General features: G+C 41.5%; 1 long non-coding RNA gene across 1 annotated transcript in view; it reads left to right on the top strand.

Annotated features, from left to right (window-relative positions):
• Positions 1-27,424, top strand: part of LOC125119927 (uncharacterized) — a 27,873-nt gene extending 449 nt beyond the window's left edge. Inside the window, exons 2-3 of the long non-coding RNA XR_007133214.1 lie at positions 1,440-1,572; positions 26,832-27,424. This is a non-coding gene — a long non-coding RNA (uncharacterized LOC125119927). The remainder of the gene's footprint in view (positions 1-1,439; positions 1,573-26,831) is intronic.

Genomic DNA, 27,424 nt, shown 5'->3' with positions numbered 1-27,424 from the left:
GGCTTGGCGGGTGGCGGCCTTGAGGTGCTCCTAGTTAATACCCACTAGGCAGCGCGGCGTTGGGCGGGCGGGACCTTGCGCTTCCCCTTCTTCAGCTTCAGCCTTTGGTCCCCGCAGGCGGGGGTGGGGGGTCGCCGGCTGCTCTCTGTATGGCGTTGGCCCTTAGAGGCCACGATCCTCGTGCCAGGTTTTGCGGTGCCAGTGGCCAGGCACCCGAACGTCCTGCTGGCACAGAATGAAATGGTGAATGAAAGCAAAGTAACCACCACGCGCCCGGAATCATTGGACTCAAGGAATTACAAGTAATTACAGAGCTGTCCCTAACAGTTGATGTCCTGAAAGCCACGTGCCACTTGACTCGCGGGGACAAGGGTAGATGTAGATCCCTGGACAGTAGTGTGTAATTCATTGTCAAAAGTTCACAAACAGCCAAAGTAAAACCAATAAATCACTGAAGTTGTAATAAATTAAAGGGTATTGTGTACACACCAAAAAGTTGCAAACTGGGAGCATTCAAACCAAAATCATGCAGTGCGGCTCAGGTGTACATTGTTATAAAGCAGCTACGTATAGTGAGAAGGCAGTAACTGTTTCTTCTTCACAGTGATTGGTTATAATAGCAGAATTTTCAGGGTTAGTTACTGCATATAAACCTTGGGAAACAGTTCCAAATTTTGTTTATGATTTCCAAAGGCATAAGCAAAAAATGACTAAATTGGTTTTGTCTGCCCAAGGAATGTTCAAAGTTGGTCTCTGGTTTTGATTTTAATACATATTTTGGTAAAAGAGATCACAGCTATTCTTGAGCTACATATAGAATTCCCTTTTAATAAATTCTAATAGCTAGCAGGCTTGCACAGAAGAAATGTAATTGGTGACTGAATGCAAGGGGTAGATTTTTTTTTTTGTCTTTTGTCTTTTTTGTTGTTGTTGTTGTTGCTATTTCTTGGGCCGCTCCTGCGGCACATGGAGGTTCCCAGGCCAGGGCCCGAATCGGAGCTGCAGCCACCGGCCTACGCCAGAGCCACAGCAACGCGGGATCCGAGCCACGTCTGCAACCTCCACCACAGCTCACGGCGACGCCGGATCGTCAACCCACTGAGCAAGGGCAGGGACCGAACCCGCAACCTCATGGTTCCTAGTCGGATTCGTTAACCACTGCGCCACCACGGGAACTCCTTAATTTTTTTTTTTTTTTTTTTTTTTGTAAGGGGTAGATTTTTAAGTGTAATAAGGCTGGTTTAGCAACAACTTTCATGTCTCACAAGTTACAAACTTGACTTCTAGAAAGAATCATTTTTATTCGAAGGGCTCTGAACTCTAATTCCAGAGGTTATTTCAGGTAAAGTGAATGTCTAAAACTGTTGAATTTCTTCCAAGAAACAGGCTGGAAAATTCCCCACCCTTATGTCATTAGAAATATTTTCTTTCTTCCCCAGGGAGTTAGTCCCCTCCTCCCACTCCACTTGCTAGGCTGTGGCCATGGGAAGATGAAGAAATCATCATCCGGGCCCTCAAGTTGCTCACAGTATCAATGGGAAAAAGATCCACCTCAGGAGTACAGAGCACATGGTAAGTGCTAAAAGTCATAAACAACACACTCTGGAAAGGAGAAGAAACAAGTTGATGGGGGACAGCAAGAGAGGTGTTAAGAGGTAAGCTTGTTGATCTCGCTTGTAATTAAAGAGCAAGATATGAAAAGGTAGAGAAGCCCATCTTAAGAAGAGAGAAAATGAATAAAGACAGGGATGGAAATGTGCAAATATGTAGTTGGTAAGCAATAGCTCACAGAATACAGAGTAGGGTGGGTGAGTGACTGGACTACGATTAGAAAGGGAAACTAGGACCAGATTGTAAAGGCTAGGGATTCTATTTGTAAGCAGTAGGGTGTTTTGGAAGGCCTTTCAGCTAGACGATGAGCAACACCATCAGAACTGTACTTTAGGGAGTTCCCGTTGTGACTCAGAGGTTAACGAATCTGACCAGCATCCATGAGGACACAGGTTTGACCCTTGGCCTCACTCAGTGGGTTAAGGATCCAGAGTTGCTGTGAGCTATAGTGTTGGTCGCAGACGCAGCTTAGATCCTGCATCGCTGTGGCTATGGTGTAGGCCAACAGCTACAGATCTGATTTGACCCTAACCCAGAAACCTCCATATGCCTCGGATGAGGCCCTGAGAAGCAAAAAACAAAACAAAACTGTACTTTAGAAAGATGACTAGGAAGGAAATCACAGATGAACTGTCTACCAGAGGCCACAGACCAAAGGCCAGATAAATGATTAGAAGGTGATTACAGTAATCAGCTGAGAGAGAGTGAGTATATGAATTAGAACAGGCTTCCAGGAATTGAAGGAAGGAATTTGAAAGGGTCTCTCTTAAATTCATAGATCTGCAAGCAAGTAATAGTCCATTTCTGATTGGAACATGTTGTGTCTAACACTGAGGCATTTTTAAGCTGGTGAGGAAGACAAAACATGAGAAGACATGCAAGTATTTTCAAAGATGTAAAGTCAGGCATAATAGTTGTAGGAAGTGAGATAGAAGCAGTCACTATGTGGAGTGAGAGCAGGGAGACACCACTGGGTTAGTTTTGACTGATTCTGTGAACATGATTAGCTAATGTTTTAAATCAAGGAGCAACTTTGTAGAGGGAAATGTCTAACAGCCTCAGTGAGACAATGTTCACATGCTTTTCTTTTCTTTTCTTTTTTTTTTGTCTTTTTGCTATTTCTTGGGCCGCTCCCGCGGCATATGGAGGTTCCCAGGCTAGGGGTCTAATCGGAGCTGTAGCTGCCAGCCTATGCCAGAGCCACAGCAACTCGGGATCCGAGCCGCATCTGCAACCTACACCACAGCTCACGGCAACGCCAGATCCTTAACCCACTGAGCAAGGGCAGGGATCGAACCCTCAACCTCATGGTTCCTAGTCGGATTCGTTAACCACTGTGCCACGACGGGAACTCCTTCACATGCTTTTCTGTGAGAATAATTTGTAGAGTTAGTTTTCAGATTCATCCAAGAAATTTTTGATTCTGGGGACTAGCCTAAAGATAGCAGAAAAAGAGGTAAATACATAAAACAAAGTAAAAAGTGATCTTTCAGATCTTCCTCAACTGACAGGGGGGTTATGTCCTGATAAACCCATCATAAATTGAAAATACTGTGCATTTAGGAGTTCCTGTTTTGGCTCAGCAGTAACGAACCCAACTGGTAACCGGGAGGATGCTGGTCGAACTCTGGCCTTGCTCTGTGGGTTAAGAATCAGGTATTGCCATGAGCTGAGAAGTAGGTCTCAGATGTGGCTTGGATCCTGCATTACTGTGGCTGTGGTGTAGGCCAGCAGCTGCAGCTCCCATTCAGTCCCTAGCCTGGGAACCTCCATATGTCCCGGGTGCCACCCTAAAAATGCCAAAAAAAAAATGCATTTAATACACCTAACCTACTGATCATCATAGCTTAGCCTGTGCACAGAAGACTTATGTGAGCCTACAGTTGGACGAAATCATCTAACACAAAGCTTATTGTATAATAAAGTATTGAATGTGTACATATTCCTCCCTCCCCACACTTTCCCCTTTGGTGAGCATAAGTTTGCTTTATATGTCTGTGAGTCTTTTTCTGTTTCAACTTAATTTCTTATTTATGAAACCGCAAAATTTATATTTTGCAAACTATTAACCATAAATTATTAATATTACTAGAGTATTTTTGACAGGTAGCTGTCAGTACATAGAACTTATGGCATCAATGAATGGCCATTATGAAAATGTTATTTTTGGAGTTCCCTTTGTGGCTCAGTGGTTAACAAACCCGGGTAGGAACCATGAAGATGCGGGTTCGATCCCTGGTCTTGCTCAATGGATTAAGGATCCGGCGTTGCCATGAGCTGTGTGTAGGTCATAGACGTGGCTTGGATACCACATTGCTGTGGCTGTGGTGTAGGTTGGCAGCTGTAGCTCCAATTCGACCCCTAGCCTGGGAACTTCTACATGCTGCAGGTGCAGCCCTAAAAAATAAAAATAAAAAAATAAAAAATAAAATGTTATTTTTGAAAGATTAAACCTATGATTATTGAATTCTTTATATAACCTCATGATTTTATCATGCATCTTTGATTAGTTTTATATTTCTCAAAAATAGAATTTCCTCTGAATTCTCAAAATTATGTCTACCATAGGAATTCCCATTGTGGCTCAGTGGTAATGAACCTGATTAATATATGGGAAAATGCAGGTTTGATCCCTGGCCTCACTCAATGGGTTAAGGATCTGGCATTGCCATGAGCTGTGGTAGGTTGAAGACGTGGCTCAGATCCCACAGTGCTGCAGCTGTGGCATAGGTTGGCAGCTGCAGCTCTGATTCGACCTCTAACCTGGGAACTTCCATATGCCGAGGGTGAGGCCCTAAAAAATATATGTATATGTGTATATATATTAAACTTGAAAGAGAACAAAGAGAAATTTAGAACTTATCATTGGCCTACTTGCTTGATTGCTTGGTTGCTTAATTTATATTTACTCTAGGTTAGTCTATTAAAGAGTAGAATTAAGAAACTCCTCTTCTTCATGCACACCTCGTACCTAGAAATCTTTTTTGTTGTTGTTGTTGTTGCTATTTCTTGGGCCGCTCCCGCGGCATATGGAGGTTCCCAGGCTAGGGGTCAAATCGGAGCTGTAGCCACCAGCCTACACCAGAGCCACAGCAACGCGGGATCCGAGCCATGTCTGCAACCTACACCACAGCTCACGGCAACGGCGGATCGTTAACCCACTGAGCAAGGGCAGGGATCGAACCCTCAACCTCATGGTTCCTAGTCGGATTCGTTAACCACTGCGCCACGACGGGAACTCCCCTAGAAATCTTACTTTAATCCTTTTTCCCCTTTCTGGACTCTATCTAGACACCATCCCTGGCCTCTAAGAGATACTCTTTCACTTTAATCTCCAAGTACCTTGAAGGGGTATAAGCAGAGCCTCCTCTAAAGTGTGGCTGCTGTCAGAACACAGCATCAGAGTTCTGATAAAGGGATGAAAGGTGTCTGGGAACAGGTCTCGTTCCCTGCCCACATGAATTCTGTGGGTGCTGGATTTACCTAGTATCCTGATGAACAACTCTGTGGCCTGAGGCCCTGGGCACACAAATCACAGAGAGCCTTTTTTAGAATATGTGTGGGAAAACTTTTCTATCAGTGACCACTGACCTGAATCTAGGGGGAAAAAACATTTATGAAGATACAAATTTTTAAAAGCATATTTTTTTTTAAATGACAGAAAATATTTAGGTTGGAGTTCCTGTTGTGGTGCAGTGGAAATGAATCTGACTAGTATCCATGAGGATGCAGGTTCGATCCCTTGCCTTGCTCAGTGGGTTAAGGATCTGGCATTGCCTTGAGCTGTGGTGTGGGTCACAGACATGGTTTGGATCTGGTGGTGTTATGGCTGTGGTGTAGGCCGGCAGCTGCAGTTCTGATTCCACCCCTAGCCTGGGAATTTCCATATGCTGTGGGTGCAGCCCTAAAAAGAAAAAAAAATATGCCTGTCATAGTACAAATGTAATGAAAAGTATGATAAATATAGATAAAATTTTTTAACAGATGAATTTTTTATCCTCTACATCTTAAATGCCTCAACCTTTCAATCTCCTTCTCCCAAAGGAAGAGTCTAAGGGAAAAAAAACTTATAGAAAAATGGTCTGAGGGTATCTGTCAACAAAATACATGGCTTCTCACCTAATATATTTCTGGCCTACATAGGCTGAGATTACTGTGGAATTTTTCCATACTGTATAGACCATTTATACTCAGTTTCATTTTATCCCAACTCTGTAGTAGTTTTTTAAAATCATTTTTTTCTTCCTAATTCTTTCCCCTTTGTTTATTAACATCTCTCTTTGCTGCTCTACTTTGCTTATTCTCAAAATCTTATTCCTGGCTCCCCCCCAAGCCCCTTTCCAGAAATGGTTGGCAATAGAAGTGTTACCCAACTCAGAAGATTTTTTTTTCTTTTTTTTTTTCAGAATACCACATGCAGCATGTGGAAATTCCCCATGGTTGAATCTATACAAGAAACCTATAGTGGTTGCTTCCACTGGAATAAATTCTGTGTTTCTCTCTTAGGTTCATAATAATCAGTTCCTGCCTTAGCAATCCAGTGTTATTTCCGTGGAACTGTCCATTCAGGACTGTCTTTCATTCATAGACCACCCCCATCACTAACTCTGAGCATCCTTTGTCTACCTGGAACACTGGCTTTCTTTCCTTCTGCCTCCCAGTATCATGCCCCATAATCAAGGTTCATGAGTTTCATAAAGTTCCTAAGAAGATGGACTTCTAGGATAATCTTGCTAGCACTCCAGAATGGATTCCTCTGGTGACCACGGGTTGTCAGTCACCTGCTGAACCTGGGGAGTGGGTTCCCTGAGATTCTTGTACTTTGGTACAGTACACCTAAAATATACACAACATTGTAAGTTAACTCTATGTCAATAAAATTAAAACATAAAAAATAGGAAGTTCCCATATGGTGTAGAAGGTTAAGAATCCGGTGTGACATCTCTCCAATGGCTAAAGCTTGAACTTCTAAACTCAGAGACACAGTAGACATATCCTTCCTTTAGAGAAAGCTAGATGGCAGTGAGAGAAAGTGAGACTGCCCCAAAGAGCAGCAGAAATGAATGGTTTCAGAGCCCCTTCCGAGAGTTTGAGCCCTGCTCCTGTTGTTCCTCAGACCACCTCTGCCACCTGGCCTTTCTGGATGCTTGACTGTTTAGTCCTTCCTGGCCTTCCTGAGCCAATAAATTCCCCTTTCTTTTCTTTTTTTACTTTATTTTATTTTTTATATTATTATTTTTTGGCCACAACTGTGGCATGTGGGAGTTCCCAGGCCAGGGATCAAACCTCCACCACAGCTGTAGTAACACTGGTTTCGTAACCTGCTACACCACATGGGAACTTCCTATTTTTTATGTTTTAATTTTATTGAGGTAGAGTTGACTTACAATGTTGTATTTGTTTTAGGTGTATGGCAAAGTGATTCAGTTATACGTATACATGAACATATACATGTATCCATTCTTTTTCAGATTTTTTCCCATATAGGTTATTACAGAGTGTTAAGTAGATATCCCTGTGTTGTATAGCAGGTCCTTGCTACTTATCTATTTTATATGCAGTAGTGTATATATATGTTAATCCCAAACCTTCACTCCATCGCTCCCTTCTTCCTTTCCCTGTTCGTAACCGTAGTTTGGTTTTGAAATCTCTGAGTCTGCTTCTGTTCTGTAAGTTCTTTTGTATAATTTTTAATTAGGTTCCACATGTTAGTGATCTCATATGATATTTGTCTTTCTCTGATTTACTTTACTTAGTATGATAATTTCTAGGTCCATCCAGGCTGCTGCAAATGGCATTATTTCATTCTTTTTTATGGCTGAGTAATATTCCATTGTATATATGTACCACATCTTCTTTATCCATTCCTCTTTCAGTGGACATTTTGGTTGCTTCCATGTCTTGGTGATTGTAAATAGTGCTGCAACAAACATTGGGTTGCATGTATCTTTTCAAATTGTGATCTTCTCTGGATATATGCCCAGGAGTGGGATTGCTGGATCATATGGTCATTCTATATTTAGTTTTTGAAGGAACCTCCATACTGTTCTTCATAGTGGTTGCACCAATTTACATTCCCACAACAGTGTAGGAGGGTTCCCTTTTCTTCACACCTTCTCTAGCATTTGTTATTTGTAGATATTTTGATGATGGTCATTTTGACTGGTGGAAGGTGATACCTCATTGTAGTTTTCATTTGCATTTCTCTAATAATTAGTGACGCTGAACATCTTTCCATGTACTTTTTTGCCATCTATCCATCTATCTGTCATCTGTCTTTGGAGAAATGTCTATTTAGATCTTCAGTCCTTTTTTTCTTTCTTTCTTCTTTTTTTTTTTTTTTTTTTTTGGTCTTTTCTAGGGCCACACCTGTGGCATATGGAGGTTCTCAGGCTAGGAGTCCAATCAGAGCTGTAGCCGCTGGCCTATGCTAGAGCCACAGCAATGCAGGATCTGAACCGTGTCTGCAACCTACACCACAGCTCACAGCAATACTGGATGCTTAACCCACTGAGCAAGGCCAGGGATCGAACTCACCACCTCATGGTTCCTAGTTGGATTCGTTAACCACTGAGCCACGGTGGGAACTCCTCTTTTTTCTTTTTAAGGCTGAATTTGTGACATGTGGAAGCTCACAGGCTAGGGGTCAAATGGAAGCTGCAGCTTCTGGACTACACCACAGCAACTTGGGATCTGAGCTGCATCTTTGACTAACACCACAGCTAACGGCAATGCTGGACCCTTAACCCACTGAGCAAGGCCAGGGATTGAACCTGAATCCCCATGGATACTAGTTGGGTTCTTAACCCACTGAGCCACGACAAGAACTGTTCTTCCAACAGTTCTTCCAAATTTTTTGATTGGGATGTTTTTATTTTTGTTTTGTTTGGTTCTTGATATAAATCTGCATGACGTGTTTGTATATTTTGCAGATTAATCCCTTGTCGGTCACTTTGTTTGCAAAGACTTTCTCCCATTGTGCATTGTCTTTTCATTTTTTTTTAAATGACTTATTTCCCCCTTTCTATTTAAGTTTGATTGAGGCAAGTTTCTGTTATTTTCAAATAAAATATAATGAGGGCGGTGGTTAGGGACACAATAAGAACTAGAAGTCAGATCTGATTGCTGAGCTACAGCTATGCTGACAAACAATTTTTTGTTGCTGTAGAACCTGCTGCTGTCCCTCAGAGGCAGGGACCCGTGCTGATCTTCTGATTCAGAAGAGTGCTGGGAGCAAAATAGATACTAAATGGAGTTGATGAGTTACTATAAGTGTATGCAGTTACAGAAAGGACACAGAATCTTGTTTCAGAAGAGCTAGATTTCAGGCCTGAATCTGCCACTGACTTCTAAGATCCTAGGCAAATAAATCATTTACAGTATCATAGGTATAAATCCTCATTGCGTAATGGAGAGAATAAGAGCCTTATAGGATTTTGGGAAAGCTAAAATGACATATAGGTAAGACATTTTTAAACTTTAAAGTTAGTCAGTCACAGAATAGACTCTGGAAATTTTATTTATAGAACCAAATCTGCTTTCCTGTATTATCATTTCAGCATCACCATACAAATATCCATCATTATCTTAACTCGGCATATTCAGATGGAATTGCATTGGGGATGAAATTCAAGTTTAACTTTGGCATTCATGAAAGACTCAATTTAGATCTCTCAGGACATAAGAGGAAAAATAGGTGACTTAGGTTAGTTTCTTGAGAACACTGGTTTCCTGAGACTCTTTGGCTACCCTGGCTTTTTGTTGTCTTCTCCCCTCCCCCCATAAGAGATGCCCCTAAGGGAACAGTAACAGGCATCAGGAGGGAAGCAGGTGCTACTGAGGGGTCCCTTACTGGGTGGTCATTATCCTGCCCCTGCCTTTCCCTGTCCACTGCTCTGATTCCCTCACTCTCTGGTCCGTTATTCAGAAATGGATTGCTCTGTATATTTCATGCTCCCTTCTACCTGTGTCCATTCTCTGTGATGGTTAGTATTATTTCTGTCTTGAACTCACTTCCTTCCATCTGTCACCTGGCTGAATCCTTCAAGACTGTTTCCTAACTAAAACAGGAATTAGTTGAAGACAGGAACAATATCCTTGGTTTCTGTATATCTAGCACCTAAATGTTGTCAACTAAAAAAATAAAATAAAACACAGAAGACTGCAAATAAGACAAGTGTATGGGGGGGTGTCTTAAGGATTGAAATTCAGGAGACACAGATTCAGGTAAAACCAAAAGAGTGTTTTTTTAGGGGGAGGAAAAGAGTCAGGGGCTAATGAAGGCAAAAGCTACCAGGCTGTACTCTGACATGAGAAAGAAAGTATTCGTCTTTAAGGGGTAGCCACTATGAGTTACTTTCGGGTAAGGGTCCAGCAAGTAGTTTGTGTTCCTGGTACATGTTCTGGATGTTTTTGTCAGGACAGTAATTGGTCAGAAGGTCAGATTGCATCCAGGCAGAGGCTTACAAGTCACATTTCCTCAGTGTCCTCCTGGCTCCATTTTTAGGAGCCCTCTTGGCAAAACCTACTCTATTTTGATTTTATTTCACAGTGTTTACTGAATAAATGAATAAATATATATGAGTAAATGAGCTTTTTAGAAAAAAATGTTTTTTTTTAAAATGGCTGTACCTAGGGCCTATGAAGTTCCTGGGCCAGGGATTGCGTTTGAGCCACAGCTGCCAACCTACACAGCAGCTGTGGCAATACCTGATCCTTTAATCCACTACTCTAGGACAGGGATCAAACCTACACCTCCACAGTGACCTAAGCTGCTGCAGTCAGATTCTTTTTTTGTTTATTTGTTTGCTTTTTAGGGTCATACCCACGGCATATGGAGGTTTCTAGGGTAAGAGTTTAATTGGAGCTGTAGCTGCTGGCCTACACCACAGCCACAGCAACACAGGATCCAAGCTGTGTCTGTGACCTATACCACAGTTCCAGGCAACCCCAGATCCTTAAACCACTGAGCAAGGCCAGGGATTGACCCTGCAATCTCATGGTTATTAGTCAAATTCACTTCCGCTGGGCCACAGCGGGAACTCCTGCCGGCAGATTCTTAACCCACTGTGCCACAGCAGGAACTCCTGAATGAGCTTTAGAAATCTATGCTTCATACCTTCCCTCAAAAGACCTTAAAGCCTAAAGAGATTGTTAAAACATAAATGAACTTGATTATTCAGCTTTGGCTCATTCCCAGCACGCTGTAGTGTGTAAGAAGTCATTCCCTTGTCTTCCTTATATGAATGTTTGCGAGACCTGATGATCCTTAGAGATACCACAGGACTTTTCAAATTGTTGTGTCCAGTAGCTGTTTGGTAACAGATTCTTTGGATTATTTGACTTAAGTGATCACTAAGAGGGAATAAGAAACCGAAGCTGATGCTGGAAAGATGTTATGGGAATCCGGGTTCTTGTTCACACAGTTGAAAAGTGAACTCTAGGAACACACAGGCAGCAAGCAAGCAAAGTCTTTATTATAGGAAAGCAAATAGCTCCCAGGGCTGCTTGGAGTGGGGAGAAGAGCCCCTGCTCTCTATTGTCCTGTAGGGGTTTTTAATCCCTTAAAGATGGGGGGGTATCAATGTGGGGTCCAGAAAGATGCAGTTTTCTCCCATTGGCCTTGTCTAATTAGCTTTATCAGTCCTTGTCCAATGGTATTAGGGCAGAAATGTCCCATAAGTTTTATGGTTTCTTTGTCTTTCTCTTCCCTTAGACTGAGTCACCATTCCTCTCACACCTTTTTATCAGTTGAGGAGTGGGTTAGAGATTAAGGTCCCTGTGGGGAAGGCACACTTCCTATAATAAAACAAGGCCTGTGGGGAATTGCTCTCTGGAGCCCTCAAACCGCAAATGTTAATCAATAGTCATATCAAAGAATGCATCAAAGGCCATGCTCCTGCACTGACCACTGACTACCTGAGTTAGTATTCTGCCTCAAAGCTTTTCCTTTTTGGATAAACAATTTTGATAATATGTGTACTATTTGATATGCTTTAAAGATAGTAACTAATTTAATCCCCACAACAACTCTGTAAGGTAAATCTTCTACCTTTTTTTTTCGGTCTTTTTGTCTTTTTGTCTTTTCTAGGGCCAAACCTGCGACACATGGAGGTTCCCAGGCCAGGGGCCTAATCGGAGCTGTAGCTGCTGGCCTATGCCAGAGCCACAGCAATGCCAGATCAGAGCCGCGTCTTCCACTTACACCACAGCTCATGGCAACACCGGATCCCCCACCCACTGAGCGAGGCCAGGGATCGAACTCACAACCTCATGGTTCCTAGTTGAAACCTAACCACTGAGCCACGACAAGAACTCCTAAATCTTTTATCTTTATTCTGCATATGAAAAATTGAGGCATAGAAACATTAAAGAATATGCTCGTGGTCACAGAGCTGGTAAGCAGTAGGTAGAACCCTGTAACCAGAGTCCACAGTCTTAACACTTTATGCTATATTGCCTCCCAAGAAGTCTTAAAAGCACCTGTTCAATATTTGCTATTCTTTTATTACTGTTATTATTTAGGAAATTCCTCTTCTGCCTTATTGTAAACAACATTCAGTTGACTTCTGAGTCCCAAGCTCTCACATTTTATCTCCATTTGTTAATTATAAAAGCAAATATTGAGTATTTACCAAATGTAAGGCATTAGGCTAAGTGAAAATGCACAGAGGAATGAACACAATCATGCCTTCAAGAAGATTATAATCTAGAAGGAGAGAGAAAAAACTATAGACAGGTTATTGGAATAAAAGACAACTGTGTTGGAGTTCCCGTACTGGTACAGAGGAAATGAATCTGACTAGGAACCATGAGGTTGTGGGTTCGATCCCTGGCCTCGCTCAGTGGTTTAAGGATCTGGCATTGCTGTGACCTCTGGTGTAGGTCACAGTCGCAGCTTGGATTTTGCCTTGTTGTGTGGCTGTGGTGTAGGCCGGCGGCTACAACTCCGATTTGACCCCTATGCCGAGGGTGCCCCCCTAAAAAGAAAAAAAAAGCAACTGTGTTAACTACTTTAGTGGAAGTACAGACAATAGTGTCATGGAATAATAATGGAAGAGATTAATTCCCAAACAGGGAAAGAGTAGCTTGTGTGTTGGATAGAAATTCGGGGAGGGGAGGGGTTTTTTTAGGGCTGTGTATGGAAGTTCCCATGTTAGGGGTTGAATTGGAGCTGCAGCTGCTGGCCTATACCATAATTACAGCAATGTGGGATTCAAGCTGAGTTTGCGACCTATACCACAGCTCAGGGCAACACTGGATCCTTAGCCCACTGAGTGAGGCCAGGGATCAAACTCATATCCTCATAGGTACTAGTCAGGTTCTTAACCAACTGAGCCACAACAGGAACTCCTTTGCTTTTGTTTTTGTTTTCAGAGGGGGGAGTTTTGGCAAGAAAACATTTGAGGCACAAAAAATAGGCAAACACATTAAGACTGGAATAAGCAAGGCAGGTTTTAGAAACTGTTGGAAGAGTTTAAGGGGAGGAAGAAAAGATGAGGTTAAACCTCTTGGAAAGATTTAAAAGCAACACTAAGGGAGCTGCCTTTTGGCACAGTGGGTTAACGATCCAGTATTGTCACTGCAACAGCTCTGGTTGCTGCTGTGGAATGGGTTTGATCCCTGGCCCAGGAACTTCCATATGCTGCAAATGTGGCCAGAGGAAGGAAGGAAGGAAGAAAGGAAAGAAAGAAAAAAAAAAAGAAAAGCAACACTAAGGAATTTGGAGTTTATTCTTAGGCAACAGAGAGCAAAGAAAAAAAAGCAGAGTGCAAAGAATGCTGAGGTTGGAGTAGTGATCTTCAGGGAGATTTATTTGCTAGCCATTTGAGAAATTAAATAAAATTGGAGGCCTTGCCCAGTTAGTAATGGGTAAGGATGAAGTTAATAGGGGCCTGAATGAGAGCATGGCCTTGGAAAGATGACAGATGTGATATATTCTGAAAATATGTCTCTTCAGGATAAAATAATATGAAATCAGTTTAATAAGTATCATAGTCAAAGACTATGTCAAATAAATCTGAAAGGATTGTTCAGGGAAAGGTTGGGGAAACTGTTGCAACAGGGGAACCCTGTGACCAGAAAATCTGTGAGCATTTATCTCCAGGGTTGGGCAAAACGGGTTTTATTTTATTTTATTTTATTTTATTTTGCTTTTTAGGGCTGCACCCACAGCTCTACAAGCAAATATTGAGTATTTACCAAATGTAAAGCATTAGGCTAAGGGAAAACGCATGGAGGAATGAACACAGTTGTGCGCTCAAGAAGGTAGGCTAGAAGTCGAATCAGAGCTATAGCAGCTGGCCTACACCACAGCCACAGCAACAGCAACTTGGGATCCAAGCCACATCTGTCTGTGACCTACACTACACAGCTCACGGCAATGCTTAAGCAATCCTTAACCCACTGAGCAAGGCTAGGGATGGAACCCATGTCCTCATGGATTCTAGTAGGGATCGTTAAACTACTGAGCCACGAAGGGAACTACCAAAAAGAGTTTTCTTTTATAGAGAGGAGTGAATAAGGCTAGAAAGGACCCAGTGAGGGATGTGGAATGAAAGGGTGGTGTAATGGGAGAATTTTGCCCTGAGGCCAGTCTCTTCTCATGGGGTTGCCCTTAAGGAGGGGCTATATGCTGCCTCCTGGCTCAGTGTGAGCCCAAGTTCAGGGTCATAGGGGGAGGAAAGAGGCTTAACCAATGTTTGGTTAATATCATTTTGTTCCTGCTGATTAGTGGAGACAAAACGTAGAGAATGTAGGCAAAACATTCTCTGACATCAACCTTACGAATGTTTTCTCAGGTCAGTCTCCCAAAGCAATAGAAATAAAAGCAAAAATAAACTGGTGGGACCTAATCAAACTGACAAGCTTTTCCACAGCAAAGGAAACCAAAAAGAAAACAAAAAGACAACGTACAAAATGGGAAAAAATAATTTCAAATGATGCACTGGACAAGGGCTTAATCTCTAAAATAAACAACTTATACAACTCAACAGCAAAAAAGCCAACAACCCAATGGGAAAATGGGCAAAAAACCTGGAGAGACATTTCTCCAAAGATGTACAGATGGCCAACAAGCATATGAAAAAATACTCAACATCACTGATTATTAGAGAAATGCAAATCAAAACTACCATGAGATACCACCTCACTCCAATCAGCATGGCCATCATTAATAAGTCCACAAATGACAAATGCTGGAGGGGGTATGGAGAAAAGGGAACCCTCTTGCACTGTTGGTGGGAATGTAAGTTGGTACAACCACTATGGAAAACGGTATGGAGGTACCTTAGAAAACTAAACATAGAACTACCATATGATCCAGCAATCCTACTCTTGGGCATATATCCATACAAAACTTCCCTTGGAGACAAAACAGTTCAGCTTATGAGGCAAAGAATGGGGACCTGTGTATGGCACTATCAGAGACAAAGACAGGCATCTTATTCCAAGTCCTTCGGGGAAAAAATGTGTCTTTGCATTTTTCACGGAGTGAGGGTGATCTCAGAGAGACAGCAGGGAGTGATGGCTTAAAGCAAGATCTTAATCTCTGTTCAGAAATTGAACCTGGGTGGTCTGGGTGAAAATCAGGAATCCCAGCCACTAGACCAGCTAGAGGCTAGGAGCAGAATTGCCCTGATTCTTGCCCCCTGTTGAAATCAGGAATGTTTCCAGGAGGCAAAGACTGTGAAAACAGGTATAAAGTTTATTATTAGAAACAGCACAACATGTAGGAGAGCACACAGAGAAGTAGTCTGTTTATCTAAGGCGGAAACAAAGCAACAACACACATGCAAAGGAGGAGTGTAGGTGCGGGTGTCCACCTGAATGAGGAGTCTGCCAGAGAGGCGGTTTTAATCACTTATATAGGACAGTTCTTCTGGGTCTCTGTCTTCCTTTGGTCATTTGTTTTATTCTGACACCTGACTAGACACTGGACCCTCCTCAATATGTGTGCACATCTTTTGGCAAAGATGGTTTCTAGAGCAAAGGGTTCTGGGACGATTATCAAGATTTATTATGGCCTGGCACCCCGTCCCTTTTGACCCATAGGAGTCTTACTGTGTATGTATAATTGGGGAGGTCTTCTTGACCCCAGGGGTGATTGAAGTGGTCATCTTAACTTTATTCCAGGAGAGCTCAGCTCCTGCCATTAACTTTCTCCCTGAGGTGTCAGCAGCAAGGCCCAACTTACTCAGCCTGACAAATCCCCACCGTTCTCAGTCTGGGGGACCCATCTACCTCCTGCCTCAAGGGGACTGCTAAACCTTCAGATAAAGGTCAAAGTTGTTAACTGAAATAGGGAGGCATTACTTTATACTCAGGTTCCTGTTGAGGGACAGACATGTCAATGCCAAACCTGTTTGAGTTTCTTTTCAACACCTGACCATTGTCATGCACTGCAACACACCCACATCTAGTAACAGACAAAGACTCCAGTAGCTTAAAATTTATCCGATATTTTGGGGAGTTCCTCAAACGGCTCATGGCTCAGCAGAAACAAATCTGACTAGGGCAGAATTCCAAAGGGCAAGTTCAAGCAGTTGCTAATCAGGGAAGGGAGGGAATGCAGAGACCACGGAGGAGCAGTCTAGAGACAATAGTGCAGCCTTGGAGCAGCGTCCTGATTCCTCCTCAAATAATATACATAACCATATCTTTGAGCTCTTCTGCAGAACTAAAACCCCCAACAAATGAAAACCAAAGAGAAGGACCACCAGAATCAGTCCTGGACCCACTAAACACCAACTTTGAGGAAGAACATAAGCTTGCATCTACCTGATATTTATCCGTGGCCCTGTTTTCCACTCAAACTATAAAACCACTTCCTGTTCTCTCCCAAGGGAGGGCACAGTCTTTAGGGCATTAACCTTCTGTGACCTCCTTTGCCTGGCAAAGCAATAAAGCTATTTTTTCTTCCTTTGCTCAAAGCTCTGTTTGGCACCGGTGGACCGAGTTTCAGCCACAATCACAGCCACTGACAAAGACTCTCTCACCTAAACTGACTTTGGGCTCAGCCCTTGGTCATTTAGTCCAGTTCTAGCAAGAATCCTTCAAGTCAGGAGTTCCCATCTTGGCTCAGTGGAGACAAATCTGACTAGGAACCATGAGGCTGTGGGTTCAATCTCTGGCCTCGCTCAGTGGGTTAAGGATTCAGCATTGCCATGAGCTGTGGTGTAGGTTGCAGACGCAGCTCGGATCTGGTATTGCTGTTGCTGTGGCGTAGGCAGGCAGCTGTAGCTCCTATTAGACCCCTAGCCTGGGAAACTCCATATGCTGTGAGTGCAGCCCTAAAAAAAAAAAAAAAAAAAAAAGAATCCCTAAAAAGAGTCAGTTTAGTGAAAGTCCTCTACCTTTGTTAACTTTATATATCAGATCAAATTCCTCATCCTGCTCCCTTGATATGCTGTTATCCTGGGCCAGCCTTCAACAGGAACCCTGTTGAGTCAATCCAGGAAGAATCTCCCTGACCCCTGATGGTTCCTCTTAATAACTTTTATCTCCTTGGCTGAAAATCTCCACTTGTCCTCTTTATATTCAGAGTTGAGTCCACTTCTCCTCCCTTACTACAAAACCCTCATTGCAGTATTTCATCTTGAATGAAATCTGCCTTACTCTAAAAGTATCATAGACTTTTTTTTTAAACAACACCAACACGTTCACATTTGTATCCAGAAGTGGCATGTCACTTCAAAAGCAGATCTCTATTGCTTTCTCCTCCTTCTTTTTCATGTTGTTTTGATTGTTTGGTGAACAGAATTATTTAGTTTCGTAAGTAAATTATAAGTACTATGAATTCATACTATTTCCACTTAGTGTCTGAAGAAAATAATCTTTTAACTTCATTTCCATTAAAAAATTTTTATATTAACTGCAACTAAATTTAGCCACTTTAGATTTTCAAAGATAGATGTATTTTCATCCAAAAACTATTCAATCAAAAAAGAATTTGAGTTCCCATTGTGGCTCAGCAGGTTAAGGACCCAACCTAGTGTCCATGAGGATTCAGTTTTGATCCCTGGCCTTGCCCATTGAGTTAAGTATCCTGCATTGCCCAAACTGTGTCATCAGTCACAGATGTGGCTTGGATCTAGTGTTACTATAGCTGTGGCGTAGGCTGGCAGCTGCAAGTCCAATTCAACTTCTAGCCAAGAAACTTCTATATGCCACAGGTGTGGCCAAAAAGAAAAAGAAAAGGAGTTTAGGAATTCGCGTCGTGGCTCAGCGGTTAACAAATCCGACTAGGAACCACAAGGTTATGGGTTCAATCCCTGGTCTTGCTCAGTGGGTTAAGGATCCAGCGTTGCTGTGGCTGTGGCGTAGGCCGGCGGCTACAGCTCTGATTAGACACCTAGCCTGGGAAACTCCATGTGCCACAGGAGCAACCCTAGAAAAAAAAAAAAAAAAAGGAAAAGACTTTAAATGAAGTATTCTTATATATTGAGTTATCAAGAATACCAGAATATCAGGAGTTCCCGTCGTGGCTCAGTGATTAACGAATCCGACTAGGAACCATGAGGTTGAGGGTTCGATCCCTGGCCTTGCTCAGTGGGTTAAAGATCTGGCGTTGCCATGAGCTGTGGTGTAGGTTGCAGACTCGGCTTGGATCTGGTGTTGCTGTGGCTGTGGTGTAGGCCGGCGGCTACAGCTCTGATTTGACCCCTAGCCTGGGAACCTCCATTGCTGAGGGAGTGGCCCAAGAAATGGCAAAAAAGACCAAAAAAAAAAAAAAGAATACCAGAATATCAAAAGAATAATGATGCTTCAGTGTTTACATACTAATTTCCATAAAATTGACTTTCATATACATTATTTCATTTGACCCCAACAGTGATATTATAATAAGTTATTATCACCAATCTATAGGTGAGGCAACATAGAATGGGCAGAGCTGAAATGAGAATCAAGTTTGCTGGGTGTTTGTGGAACACTTTCTTTTACTACAATGCCGTGTATGTTACATAGACAGAGAAATAGTCTATGGAGGAATGCAAGAAGATTAAATTAAAAGGTATGATAATGTAGCTTAAAGCATTTACTTTTTTTTTTCTTTTATGGCTGCAGCCAAAGCATATGGAAGTTCCTGGGCCACGGGGATCCTAACCCACTGAGTGAGGCCAGGGATTAAACCTGCATCCTCATGGATACTTAACCCGCTGAGCCTAAATGAGAACTCCCTAAAGCATTTACTTTGACTATGTTTGTCTTACATGCATTCTTTAACTTACTCCTGCCTTCAACATAATTCAGAAATCTGCATTGAGAAGAGTAATAGCTGTATCTACAGATGTATATATTTCTCTTCTATAAATAAATGGCACTCGTGAATGGTTTTTAAGTATATTAATGGAAATGGATTGAATGACTATTTGGGGCTATATGTTATAACTTAATTTATTAAATATATATATTATTTTGGGGACTCCAGAGCTGATATTGTTTCTAGATGTACCATTCCATAGGGGAGTATTTAATCAGACTAACATGACCTTGATAACCAAAATCAGAAAAGCACAGTACAGGAAAGGAAAATTGCTGTCTACTCACACTCATAAAATAAGATGTGGGTATTCTAAACAAAACATTAGCAAGTCAGATGGAACAATGCATTAAAAGTGCTAGCATATTGGATTTATCCTAGGGACACAAGGTGGGTTTAATAGCAGACAATTGAGGAGTTCCTGTAATGGCTCAGCAGTTAATGAACCTGGCTAGCGTCCATGAGGACACGAATTCGATCCCGGCCTCGATCAGTGGGTTAAGGATCTGCCATTGCCATGAGCTGTGGTGTAGGTCGCAGACATGGCTCAGATCCAGCATTGCTGTGGCTATAGTGTAGGCTGGTGGCTACAGCCCGATTGGACCCATAGGCTGGGAACCTCCATGTGCCTCTGGTGCAGCCCTAGAAAGACAGAAAGACAGAAAAAATAGTAGACAATTGAGGGAATTCTATTGTGGCGCAGTGGGTTAAGGATCCTGTATTGTCACCACAGCAGCTTGGACCACTGCTCTGGAGCAAGTTTGATCCCTGGCCCAGGAAATTACACATGCGCATGTGCAGGCTCCCCCCACCACCACCAAATTGTGTACATGTAAAAAAAAAATCTAGAAATTAATTATTAAAATTGATAAGAAAAACTGTCAAAATTGCATAAAAAATCAATAGTGATTGCAAGTGAACTGCAATTCAACAGCAAAATATAACAGCAAATATCAGAAGATGTAATTTTTAAAAAGATTCTATTTTTGGAGTTCCAGCTATGGTGCAATGGATTAAGAATCTGACCGCAACAGCTCTGGTTGCCTAGGAATTTTGGGTTCAATCCTTGGCTCAGGAACTTCCATGTACCATGGGTGTGGCCATTTAAAAAAAAAATGCTGTTTTCAGTAGCAGCAGAAAAACCAAAATTACCCAGGAATAAATTTTTTTTTTTTCCGCTTTTTAGGGCCCCTCCCTTGGCATATGGAGGTTCCCAGGCTAGGGGTCTAATCGAAGCTACAGCTGCCGGCCTACACCACAGCCACAGCAATGCCAGATCTGAGCCAAATCTTCGACCTACACCACAGCTCATGGCAACGCCAGATCCTTAACCCACTGAGCAAGGCCAGGGATCGAACCTGCAACCTCATGGTTCCTAGTCGGATTTGTTTCCACTGCACCACAACAGGAACTCTCCCAGGAATAAATTTAATAAAATATATATAAAATCCCTTTTTGAAGGAGATGATAAAATGCTATGAAAAGACATTAAAATCCTAAAATAAATATGTCAGGTTATTAGATAAGACTCTGTTTGATAGTTCTAGTTTTCCCTAAATGTATCTTCAGATTCAATTAAAATGAAATTTAAAACTAGACAGACTTTTAATAGAATTACTTTTTTTTTTTTTTGTCATTCCCACAGCATGTGGAAGTTCCCAGGCCAGGGACTGGACCGTTGCCATATCAGCAGCCTAAGCCACTGCAGTGACACTGCCAGGTCCTTAACTTGCTGCACCATAAGGGAACTCCCAGGTTTGAAAATTTTTAGTGGAACCTGGTAGTCAATTCTAAAATTTATATGTGAGGGAAAGGACCGACAATAGCCAGAAAGGAGGAGAGCTCCTAACGGGAGAACAGGGTGAGAGGACTTGATGTACCAGATTAACAGACTTCAGAAAGAACTGTACTAAGGAAGGCAAAGTACAGTTGGCACGGACTTGTATGGAGAGACCAGTAGTGCATAACAAAAACCACACAAGCAGAGCAATCCTCCAGTACATTGCAGATCTGGGAGAAAAGACTGGGCTTTCAGTAAACCATGCTGAGGCCATTCTGAATCTCTGTGGGAAAGCAGTGGACCACTGCCTCATACAATAGGCAAGAGACAATTCCAGGTAGATTGAGACCTAAAGGTGGAAGGCAAAATGCCAAACTTCTTAAATGATATGTGGGAAAATACCTTTATTATATTGGGAGTAGAGGAAGATTTCTTAAATTGAGCACAAAAAAGCACAAACCATAAAAGAAAATATGGATGAAATCAATAGACTTAAGAACTTCTGGAGTTCGCGTTGTGGCTTCAGAAGTGGGTTAAGTACCCGACTAGTATCCATGAGGATGTGGGTTCGATCGCTGGCTTCACTCACTGGGTTAAGGATCCAGTGTTGCCGCAAGATGCAGTCAAAGATGCAACTCAGATCTGGTGTGGCTGTGGTATAGGCCGGCAGCTGCAGCTCCGATACGACTCCTAGCATGGGAACTTACATATGTCTCAGATGCAGCCCCAAAAAGAAGAAAAAAAAAAAGAACTTCTCTTTAGGAGTCCCACTGTGGTGAAACTGGCTTGATGACATCTCTGCAGTGCCTGGAGGCAGGTTTGGTCCCTGGCCCAGTGCAGTCGGTGAAGGATCCAGCATAGGCTCAGATCTGATCCCTTGCCCAGGAACTCCATATGCCCCAGGGCAGCCACAAGTGAAAAATATAAAAAATAAGAACTTCTGTTTATCAAAAGACTCCAAAGAGAGTAAGAAACTGAGAAGCTACTTCAACAAATAAAACCAACAAAAGATTAGTATCTAGAATAACTATGACTGTTAATTAATAAGAGACACTAATACAAAAATTAGGCACAAGACTCAAACAGACATTTCACAAAAGAAGAAATCAGATGGCTTATAACCATATAAAAATGTGCTCAACCTCTTTAGTAATCAGAAAAATGAAAACTTAAACCAGAGGTACCATTTCACAACAACTAGACTGTCAAAACTTTAAAGTGGGTTAATACCAGATATTGATAAAGATTTGTGGAGCAATCAGAACTTTGATTCATTGCTGATAGAAGTCTAAATTGATACAGCCACTTTGGAAAATAATTTGGCACTTTCTGGAAAAAAAGGAATATAAGCATACCCAACAACCCACTATTTCCACTTGTAAGTACACCTTAAAGCATATCTTGCACACATGCTCTAGGAACACATGTAAGAATGTTCAATTTGGGTTTTCCCAAAACCCAAAATAGGATAGGAAAAAAATGGAAAACCCAGATGTTCTTCAATAGAAGAATAGACAAATTGTTGTTTGTTTCCACAGTGGAATACTCCACAGAAGTGAAAATGAATTAACTTTTTCTTTTTGGCTGTACCCACAGCATGCAGAATTTCCTGTGCCAGAGAGTGAACCCATATCACAGCAGTGACCCAAGCCCTGGCAGTGACAACAGTGGATCCTTAACCTGCTGAGTGACTAGGGAACTCCCTCAATTAGCTTTTCTTCTGTATATCAGCATAGATGATTCTCAAGAACAAAATGTTGAGAGAAAAATTCAAGTTACAGAAGAAAAACACAGTTTGATTATACTTAAATAGAGAACAAAGAAATGCAAACCCAAATCTTATATAGTGGTTACTGCTCAGGCAATGGGGAAAGGGCACAAAGGGGCTTCCAAGGTACCAGTGACTTTCTGTTTCTGAACTGGGGGTTGGCATATGGATGGTCCTTTTATTAATATTCTCTAAACTGTGCAGATGCATTTTGTAGCCTTTTGTGTGTGTGATACATTCCAAAATGAAGAAAGAAGCTAAAACAAAAATGTGAAAACTAGAGCCATCGTGGTGGAATTGTGCTTTATCATAGCACAGCAAAGGCTGTGACATATTCGTCAGGGTTTATGGACTCGTGATACACAGGCACCTGAGATTACAGTGATATCTGGGTATTGCTGTATTTATAGTGTACCTGTGGTCAAGGTTCTCTTTTATTTGCAAGTGGCAGAAACTCAAACTCATTTGAAAACAAAGGGGTTTCTACTGGCTGTGTAACTGGGAAATACAAGACTGCTTCTAGCTTCAACTCCAGCTAGAGTCAGTCTCAGATGATGTCACTGGAATGCTGTCACACATCCACTTTCAGCATTTTCCTGCTTTTTTTGTTGTCGTTGTTGTCTCCTTTTAGGGCCACACGTACGGCATATGGAAGTTCCCAGGCTAGGGGTTGAATTGGAGCTGCAGCTACCAGCCCACACCACAGCCCATGGCAATGCCAGATTCCTTTTTTTTGGTCTTTTTTTTTTTTCTTGTCTTTTTGCCATTTCATGGGCTGCTCCTGCAGCATATGGCATCGGAGCTGTAGCCGCTGGCCTACACCAGAGCCACAGCAACGAGGGATCCGAGCCTCGTCTGTGACCTACACCACAGCTCACGGCAACGCCCGATCCTTAACCCATTGAGCAAGGCCAGGGATTGAACCTGCAACCTCATGGTTCCTAGTCGGATTCGTTAACCACTGAGCCACAACGGGAACTCTGCAATGCCGTATTCTTAACCCTCAGAGCAGGGCCAGGGATGGAACCCAAGTCCTCATGGCTACTAGTTAGGTTTGTTTCTGCTGAGCCACAATGGAGACTCCTCTTCCTGCTGTTTTTGGCTTTATTCTCTTTCAGGCTTCCTCCTGATGGCACATATGGCCATCTGCAGCTCTAAGCTTATATTTTCCTCATATCAGCAGAAGAGTACCTTTTCTTCAGCATTATTGGCAAATGTTCCAAAGAGGACTGTGATTGCTCCTGCTTGCTCTCTACCCATGACCAATTCCTGTGGCCACAGATGTGTAGCATCTAACTAGGTCTGCACCATCTGTTTATTTCCTTGGGTGATGTTGCTGGTATAGGCAGAAGTTTGTGTGGTGGAGAGGGGTATGGGATCAGGCCCATTCGAACCAGAAGAAATGGAGTCCCCATGAGAAAGCAGGGAGGAAATGTCTATGGAGAGAAAAAGACTGACTATCCCAATTCTCTCTCAGTACTAAAGTGGCCATCATGTCCAGTGTCTTGAATTTGTTGCTCACAAAAATAATTTTACATCCTCAGGATTTGCTCATGTTTCAAATTCTTTGAATTTGGGTTCTTTGGAATCATCTCCTAACTATGAAACATTTCAGTACATGGATCTGGCAAGTTCCAATAATGCTACTTCAAGGATCAACTATTCATATAATTTCTCAAGAAAGTCATGTATTGAAGTAATAGGTGATGTTACATTTTATGATTTATGCAGAATGATTCACCAATTTTCTTGACCAATAGCCCCACCATGTCAGCACTATTAGCTTTTCTCTTGGCTGAGTTGCTTGTCTACAGGCTAGTTATTTTCCTTCGTCTAGAGCAGGTATTATTGCCCAGGCTACCAGACAAATGCCAAGGATTTCTGACTAGATTTTGCAACTCATTTAGACATAGTTTTGTCCGTTACCTCCCCAATTTTTGTGCTGGTTTCCATTTGACTTGTAAACTATTAAATTCTTACTCTTTACTTCCCATGTCACTCAGAGCCATTTCATTATGTTTACAGAATTTTGTTGTGGTCTCTGCACCTGGGTGGAAAAAGAATTTTCTGGGTTAAAGTAAGGTGTAGAAAAGACAAGTTTATTGAGGTAAGAAACACTGTTAACACAGTGGGCCAACTTCCTGATAATCCAGGAGAGCCGACTCTGGGCACATGATCATGTCTGTTTATATAGCCCAAAGACAAAGGAGTGCAAGGAGGGGTCTTGCTGTATACCTGTTGACCTGCTGGTTGGTTGGGGAAGAATGGGATCTTCTGATAACACTTGCTGGTTGATTGGGGAAGGTTGGGGTCTTTGGATACACTTGGTGGTTGGTTGTGGGTGTATGTTGCCCCTATAAGGGTGGGGTAAGGAGTGGGTTACATACCTTTTCTAGTGGGGGGTAGGAAGGAGTAGGCCAAGTTGCTGGGGTGGGGAGGTCCTTAGGAACAATGTAGCAATTACAGTGAGACAGGTAGGATGATAGGGGGTCTGGTAATTCTTATCTTGGCTGAAGGCTTTTTGAGTTTTATCTCCCTGTAGAAGCCTTGAAGTCCCACATATTATCTCCAATTTGTGTTGTGTTGAAGGCTGATGTGTATGTGTACGTATTATGGTTAGGAGATAAGCCTTAGAGACAAGTAGAAGTAGGTTAGATTCCTAGCTTTGTTACCTGCTGGCTGTGTAATCTTGGAGTAGCAAATAATGCATACCTTATATGGATTTTATGAAGAATAAGTGAGGTTATTTATATAAAAAGTTTATTTAACACAGTGCCTGGCATACAGGAAGCATTTAATAAATTGTAGTTATTACTGTTGATCTGCTTCTCTTTACAAGATGTTAAAATTGCTGGTTTTTTTCCTCTGAAGTATTCATTGTAGCTTTTAAGTCTTCTGTTTCCTCACATCCTTTATTCTATTTCCTATCTCTCAGTCACTGAAAGAAAATTTATTTCAATAATGAAAGATCCCCAAATAACTCAGTACCTCAGTTGAAGAAAAACTGGTTTGGAAAGTAAAATGAATTTGTCGAGTCAGTTTTGTTTGAAATTGGTATTTAAAATTGGCAGTTATTAAGTACACAATACAGAAAGGGACAACTTGGCTATAAAATCCATAGAGCAACGTACATGTGAAATGTTAGAAATTTGTGGCTCAGAGGGACCCTTGGTTGCATCTATCATTGTAGTGTGTCTCATGATCTGAAACAGAAAAAGAGGTGAAGGGATATTATGAAAAGAACAGAAACATAAAAATTTTAAGTATTTTATTGTCACACTGAAGAATGAACGTTTTCAATTGGAGTTGTGCATGGGTGTGGTACCTGTGTGAGAAACTTTCTGTATTGAATTGATTAGATAAGTGCTTTTAATTTGAAAAATAGTGCTCCAAGTCTGTATTACATCATATTTATACTTTTTTGCCAGTAAATTTAAACAGATATTCTGCTAAAGGTGCCAGATTTTACTGCAATGTTCTTATGATCTTGAATCTGTTATAAAATAGTTTTAGAAACATTTCCAAAGCCCTTAACAAAAGAACCTTGACAAGTGAAGTATTCCTTTTACTTTCACTCCTTTTGTTATATGCAGTCGATTCTACTTGAGAGTTAGTCATAAACTTTAAGGCTTTTCTACAAGTATTTCACATTTGTTGAACATTGTAAATTGGGAAAATTTAGATATTATTGGAATATCCAGATATTGGAAATGTTGGAAATTATAAAGGATAAAAATTGCAGTGAGTTTTGCTCCTAGTGAATTGAAAAGAAACTTTTTTCTTTTTTTTTGCTTTTTTAGGGCTGCTCCCCTCCGGCATATGGAGGTTCCCAGGGTAGGGGTCGAATCGGAGCTACAGCTACAGGCCTACGCCACAGCCACGGCAACAGTGGATCCAAGCTGTGCCTGCGACCTACACCACAGCTCACGGCAAAACCAGATCCTTAACCCCCTGAGCAACACCAGGGATTGAACCTGAAACCTCATGGAGAAACCTTTTTTAAGTCATGCTTATTCAGTGAACCTCATGTTTTTTGGAGTAAAACTGTGTCGCTACATACATTAAAAATAGTTGGGCTGAGATATTTACTATACCTATTCAAAGATTTATCAATTAAATACTGATAAACTAGCTAGCTCCATCTCGGTTTAGCCTGAAGCTATGAGATTAATTCACTTAACTGCTTCTTGTCAAGTGTTTTCAGTAATTTAGGGCAAGTGATCAAAGAAAGAAATATGTGGCTTAAAGAAGGATTAGGGTGGTAGGAATAGTTGTTTCATGTTACAAAGAGTGCTTCAGTCTCTTTTATTCTTTACAATTTAAGCTGCTTATTTTGTTGGACATACTTTTTCAGTGACTGCCATTGATAGTACCCCTTTGTTTTGAATGTCTCCTTTTATTTTCTTTCACAGACTTTGCTGATTTGATTTCTTTTCCTTCTCTTGAACCTCCATCTGGCTTTTGATGTATCCTTTTTTCTGTTGCTCACCCGGGAAGGCTAACTTAAAAAAATTTTTTTTAAATAGAAATTCTCGCTAACAGCTTGAGGGCACATGGAAGAAATACAGTTGCAGTGATTCTATGGTTACAATTATTGTGCCTTCAGAACTCCCAGAAAAAGGTTCCTTTGGTAAATACTTCTGGTCTAATAGACCCTAAAGAACTGAAGACTCTTGGGGACGTGTGTTTGTGTGTATCTACAGATGTCCACATATATATATATTATTTATTTATATATATATTTGTATGGGGTACACACATATATATCACAGAAGCAGAAATACAGGTGTGAAATAAGATCTTCATGTAGCAGAACACATACCTCAAATTAATGCCAGCCTCCAATAAAATATCATCTGTATCTAAATAGCATGTTAAAGAAAGACTTGTCTAATAAAACCATCGAGGGTAGATTTATTAGAAATGTAATTAGCACCCACAATTCTTCATTAGTTTCATTTCAGTGATTATGAGGCTATATATGTTAACATGGGTTATTATGCAA

The sequence above is a fragment of the Phacochoerus africanus genome, chromosome 2 (assembly GCF_016906955.1).
Source record: "Phacochoerus africanus isolate WHEZ1 chromosome 2, ROS_Pafr_v1, whole genome shotgun sequence".
Lineage (NCBI taxonomy): Eukaryota > Metazoa > Chordata > Mammalia > Artiodactyla > Suidae > Phacochoerus > Phacochoerus africanus.
This window is presented reverse-complemented; position numbering and strand designations above follow the sequence as displayed.